Source organism: Coenobita brevimanus, unplaced genomic scaffold (genome assembly GCF_032717465.1).
Source record: "Coenobita brevimanus isolate Jiangsu-jjx unplaced genomic scaffold, ASM3271746v2 jjx.HiC_scaffold_149, whole genome shotgun sequence".
In the NCBI taxonomy this organism is placed as follows: Eukaryota; Metazoa; Arthropoda; class Malacostraca; order Decapoda; family Coenobitidae; genus Coenobita; species Coenobita brevimanus.
Window position 1 is genome coordinate 45801 of NW_027642330.1, and position 5725 is coordinate 51525.

Sequence of the window (5725 nt, forward strand, 5' to 3'; positions counted from 1 at the left end):
TAACATGCCACACATACCTTCACTATCAGCGCGCGCACGCGCACATGCACACACACACACACACACACACACACACACACACACACAAAGATTCATATCCTGATGGGCCTGAAGCAATAACAAGAAGAAAGAGGCATCACATTCACACACTTACCACATTGTACAGGGCAGGTGTTGGGGTTAACGTCCATTACAGTTTCAAGTTAGCTGGGGATTCCTCTTCTTCTTCTTTCTGCCTCTCTCTAGGCAGCTTCCACGGCTGACAATCAACTCACGCACCTGAAAAATATATTACACAATTAGTCCTTTCCTTCTGAACCTTAAGTTTACCTGGTAAGAAACGTATCTGGTGGCATCAAGAACAATATCATTTGGGGACAACAACAGGGTGACATGGAGGCAATTTGTTTGTGGCCACCCCTGGAGGCGTCTGGCAATAGATTGATACTTTTTTTTTTTTTAATGCACAGAAGGAACACAAGGCTACAAGCCCACAAGATTGTTCCCTCCAAGAAAAAATAAAAACACGATAACAGAAGCCATATTCAAGACCCAATCATTTCAAGATGCCTGGACACACTGTATTTAAAACACTAAAGATCACAGACAGTAGGAAATACAAAGACAGTTCCAGAGTTGACCTGTTGCATACATGAAGTACTGAATGTAATGGTTAACTCTTGCATTTGAGAGTTTACATATTACTATCTATCTATCCATCTATCTTTTGCCAGACGCCATAATCTCGTACGGGGTGGCCATTTGACTCTGAGTTATTTGTTTTACAGGGAGGGGCACTAACCCTCCACCAACCCACTTGACACGTAGGGAGCACGTATGGTTTGGTTATATGGTTACCACCCAGTGTTGTAAATGGTTTCTTGGCTTACAGGAAACCATTTGGCTTGTCACTCAATGTAAAGCCACCTATAACGGAAAGAAAAGCAATAAGAAGTGACAGGAAAGATGGGAGAAATAGGAAGAGAGGAGGGCAAGCACAGAAAAAGAATGATAAAGGCTAAGGAAGAAGTAGGCAGCATTACATCAAGACAGGTTATCATTCTCATTATTTATAACCAAATCAAAGCATTATAGTGTTTTAACAAGTTCTTGATATTATGTCAAAGTTACCATCACATGATGTTTATATATTTATTTTAAATTTAAGTTTTGCTGATTCTATGAATATTATCAATGTCAATATTTTTCATTTCCTTGTACGGTCCAAAATGAGCATATGGTCAATTAATTTCATCAATCAAATGTCAACTGTAACGAACTCTCTGAGGAAACTGAAGAACCTTCTCAGAATTACAACACATCAGGTTTGGTAAGTAGGGCAGACACAGCCAACCATCCTGCCTACAATTTCAGTCTTACTCTGCCTGGCATTGCACTTCCACCACCGCTCTGCTACTTACCTAGACCCATTTGACTGTAATTTGGCCTACAATTTCTGTCTCTCCATCCTGAATACTGAGCTGTAACAACAAATTTACACTAGAATAAGATGCTAGTCCTGACTAAGTGTCATGAAATGGATGCAGAATGCTCAGGAGAGAGAGAAGCAGTCAGGGAGAAAGACTGAAAGTTGAGAAGCTGAGGATCAAAGAAATGGCAGATGAATACAGGACCAAAGTAGAGGACGAGTTAGAATTACTGAATTGGAATGAATTGGATCTGGACAGACTGTGGAAAGCATATAGGGATTGCTTAGTTAGGAATGCTAAAGCGGTATGTGGTGTGGCAAGAGTAACAACAAAGAAGAAAGGTATGGCATGGTGGGATGAGGAGGTAAAGAGAGCAGTGGAGGAAAAGAGGAAGAAGTGGCTAAAGTGGTTACAGGATAGGGGTTCAGTTGAAATAAGAACTGAATATGTTGTGAGCAAGAAGCACGTAAAGAGACTAGTGATGAGGAAAAAGGAGGAGGAAAATGAGGATCTAGGAAGAAAAATTAATGCAAACTACTCTGAAAATAGAAAGTTATTCTGGAAAGAGGTGCGGAAATGTAGAAGTGAAAGCAGTAAGAAATGGGATGGTATGAAGGATGCAGGTGGTAGATTATTAACCCATGGAGATGAAGTAAGGACCAGATGGAAAGAATATTTTGAAAGCCTGATGAATAGGGATAGAGAGAGCAGAGCAGCTGTAAACATGATTGGTTTTGGGGGTGTGCAGAGAAGGTATGCAGTGCCAGGAGACGTGACACTCACACAGGTGAAGAGTGCTGTGAAGCAGCTGAAAAATGGGAAAGCAGCTGGGGTTGATGAGGTGTATGCAGAGATGCTTAAATGTAGTGGAGAGAATGGAATGAAGTGCTTGTTGGAGATATGTAAGAAGACATGGATGAGTGAAACTGTTTCTGCAGAGTGGAAAAAGGCTGTGATTGTACCCCTGTACAAAAATAAAGGTGAATGAAGTGAGTGTAAGAATTATCGTGGCATAAGCTTACTGAGTGTGGTAGGGAAGGTATATGGAAGAATTATTATAGTGAGAGTAAGAGAGATATCAAAAGTCCTAGAGAGTGATGAACAGGGTGGCTTTAGGAGTGGCAGAGGATGTGTGGATCAAGTATTTGCAGTGAGACAGATAGTAGAGAAGGCTTGTGAGAAGGACCATAAGGAATTTATGGCATTCATGGATCTGGAAAAAGCATATGACAAAGTGGACAGAGAAGGATTGTGGAAAGTTTTGTGCATGTAAGGTGTAGAGGGTAAGCTGTTAGGTGCCATCAAGAGTTTTTATGATGGTAGTGAAGCATGTGTCAGGGTTAATGGGCATCTAAGTGAATGGTTCACAATCAGTGTGGGCGTGCGACAAGGTTGTGTGATGTCCCCATGGTTGTTCAATGTATATATGGATGGGGTGATGGGAGAAGTGAAAACATGAGTAATGGAGAGAGGGATGGCATTGGTAATGAATGGTGATGGATGGAATATCTCAAATTTGTTGTATGCTGATGATGCAGTACTGCTTGCAAGTACCGGACAAGAACTTGGTACGCTAGTGCAGAGTTTTGCTGATGTCTGTAAGCGTCGTGCCTTGAGAGTACACGTAGAAAAGAGTAAAGTGATGGTTATTGAGTGAGAAGGTGACTCCCAGTGCAATGTCACAGTAAATGGAGAGAGACTGGAATTGGTGAGAGAGTTCAAATACCCGGGTACAGTGATAGAAAAGAGTGAAAAAAAAAATGTTACCATAGACTGAATTAATGTGTCTTTCAAAACAAATAAAGGAATCAGACTTAACAACATTCAGGAACAGACTCAGCACTCTTTCTCTCTCTCTCTCACACACACACACACACACACACACACACACACAAAAGGGGGCGATGCCTGGTAGATTTACCCCTTATTACACTTAAAGCATCATACTGGCAATTGCAAGTGCAATAAGATTGTGTCATATCATATTGTTTATAAAGGCTCCAACCTGATTGCATACATTCGCCTTGGTCACCTAATGGCAACTCTCCACATTACTTGATCTCTGGCAGCCTCCCTATTCTGTCCCTTATCCCTGAGGTCACACTCTATAACCTCGTCCCAGGTCTTTTTCAGTCTGCCTCTCACAACCCTACCTGACATTCATACTCCTCACTTTCTCCACCCAATTGCCATCCTCCATCCTCCCCACATGCCCAAACCATCTCAATCAACCCCTCCTTATCACAGCACCAATACACTTCGGTCCGATCCTTCCTCTCAACTCTACCCTCAACGTTCACACCTCTCACCCTCCACACCCAGTTGTCATCTTTCATCCTCTCCACATGCCCAAACCGTCTCAAGCTACCCCTCCTCATCACAACATCAATACACTTCAGTTCCATCCTTCCTCTCAACTCTTCATCAACATCTCTCACCATACCAGTTGTCATCTTCCATCCTCTCCACATGCCCAAACCATCTCAATCTATCAATCCTCATCACAATAATGTTTTCATGTACATTTTTATACCCTAACTCCTGTTGCAACAATAATCAACTTACATGATGAAACTAAAAAATCCCTAATTATATATGACATGGTGGGCATACAAAGACAGAAAAAAAAGATCACTTCTATATTTTTACCTTAGAAAGTGCAGAACTAACCATCTACATGATATCTCCTTGCTGGGTATAATTTAGAAAAAAAAAGATCACTTCTATATTTTTACCTTAGAAAGTGCAGAACTAACCATCTACATGATATCTCCTTGCTGGGTATAATTTAGTCAACTACTGAGGCTGTGTTTATACTTCAAGATTACTTTTCTCATTTATTTGTACCCTTAAAATTTGCACACACACACAGGTTCATTTGTGCAACATTGAGGGGTTAGTCCTTAGCTTTAACTCATCTGATGTCTGTCTATCTGTTGCAAGACGCCTTAATCCCATTAGGGGTGACCACAAACAAATCTCCATATTGCCCTGTCCTCTGCTATTTCACTGACCTCCCTGCAACTCAACATCCGCTCTCCGATCTCCCTCCACTCCATCTCATCCTTGGTCTCCCCCTCTACCTGACTCAAACAGATCTCCATGTTGCCCTGTCCTCTTCTACTTGGTTCACCCTTCTCTAACTCACACTCCTCTGTCTCATACATCTCGCCACTCCATCCCTCCATCTCATTCTTGGTCTCCCCTTCCACCTCAAAATGAACGGATCTTGAATTTGGCTCTCTTTTGTATTGTTTTTGTTTCTTTCTTGGAAGGAACATTAACGTCGGCTCAGAATGTGGTTCATTCTTCCTCGCATTAAAAAAAAAAAACTCTTCCAGCTATTCAGACTCTTAAACACTCTTTCAGCCAGTCTAACTTTCATACACTCTACTAGCCAGTCTCTCATTCTCCATCCTTTCCACTTGGCCATACCACATCAAAGTACATCTCTAAACACTTTCAATCACAAAAGATTTCACATGAGCTAAGGGGTCTTTGTACGCAACATGTGCTACGAGTGTAATGCTGTATGGTAGTGAGAACTGTGCAGCAAAGGAGGAGGATTTTCACAGGGTTAAATGTACAGAAATGGCAATGATTAGGTGGATGTGCAGTGCATCCCTGAGTGAAAGGCCTGGGGGAGCTAGGTTTACGACAGAAGAGTTGAGAGGTGGGGTGGGACTGGAGTGTATTGGTGCTGTGATGAGGAGAGGTAGATTGAGGTGGTTTGGGCATGTGGAGAGGATGGGGGATGATAACTGGGTGCAAAAAGTGAGAAGAGTTAATTTTAGGGGTGGGGTTGCAAGGGGTACAGCAAAAAGGACCTGGGACAAGGTCATTAAGTGTGACCTCAGGGTTAAGGGACTGAACAGGGAGGCTGCCAGAGATTGAGCAGCATGGAGAGCCAACATTAGGTGGCCAAGGCTGACACATGCACGTTGGAGCCTTCAAAAACGAAATTAGTCACACCAGGTACTGACCAGAATTTTCAACCATGTACCTGCACAAACAGTTTGGTTTCTAAGGGTGCTGTTTACCCCTCCATAAATATAAGTTTTTTTGCTTTCGTTTTATAATCCTGACAGTCTGTTTATATGTGACAGTATGGTGCAGAGACCAAGGATGAGGTGGAGGGATGGAGTTGAGTGATATACGAGGGAGGGGGGAGTGAGTTGAGGGGAGGGCAGTAAAATGGTGGGTGACAGAGCAACCTGGAGGCATTTTGTCTGTGGCCACCCTTTGCGGGATTAGGGCGTCGGGCTATAGATAGATAGATAGATGGTGCAGCGCAG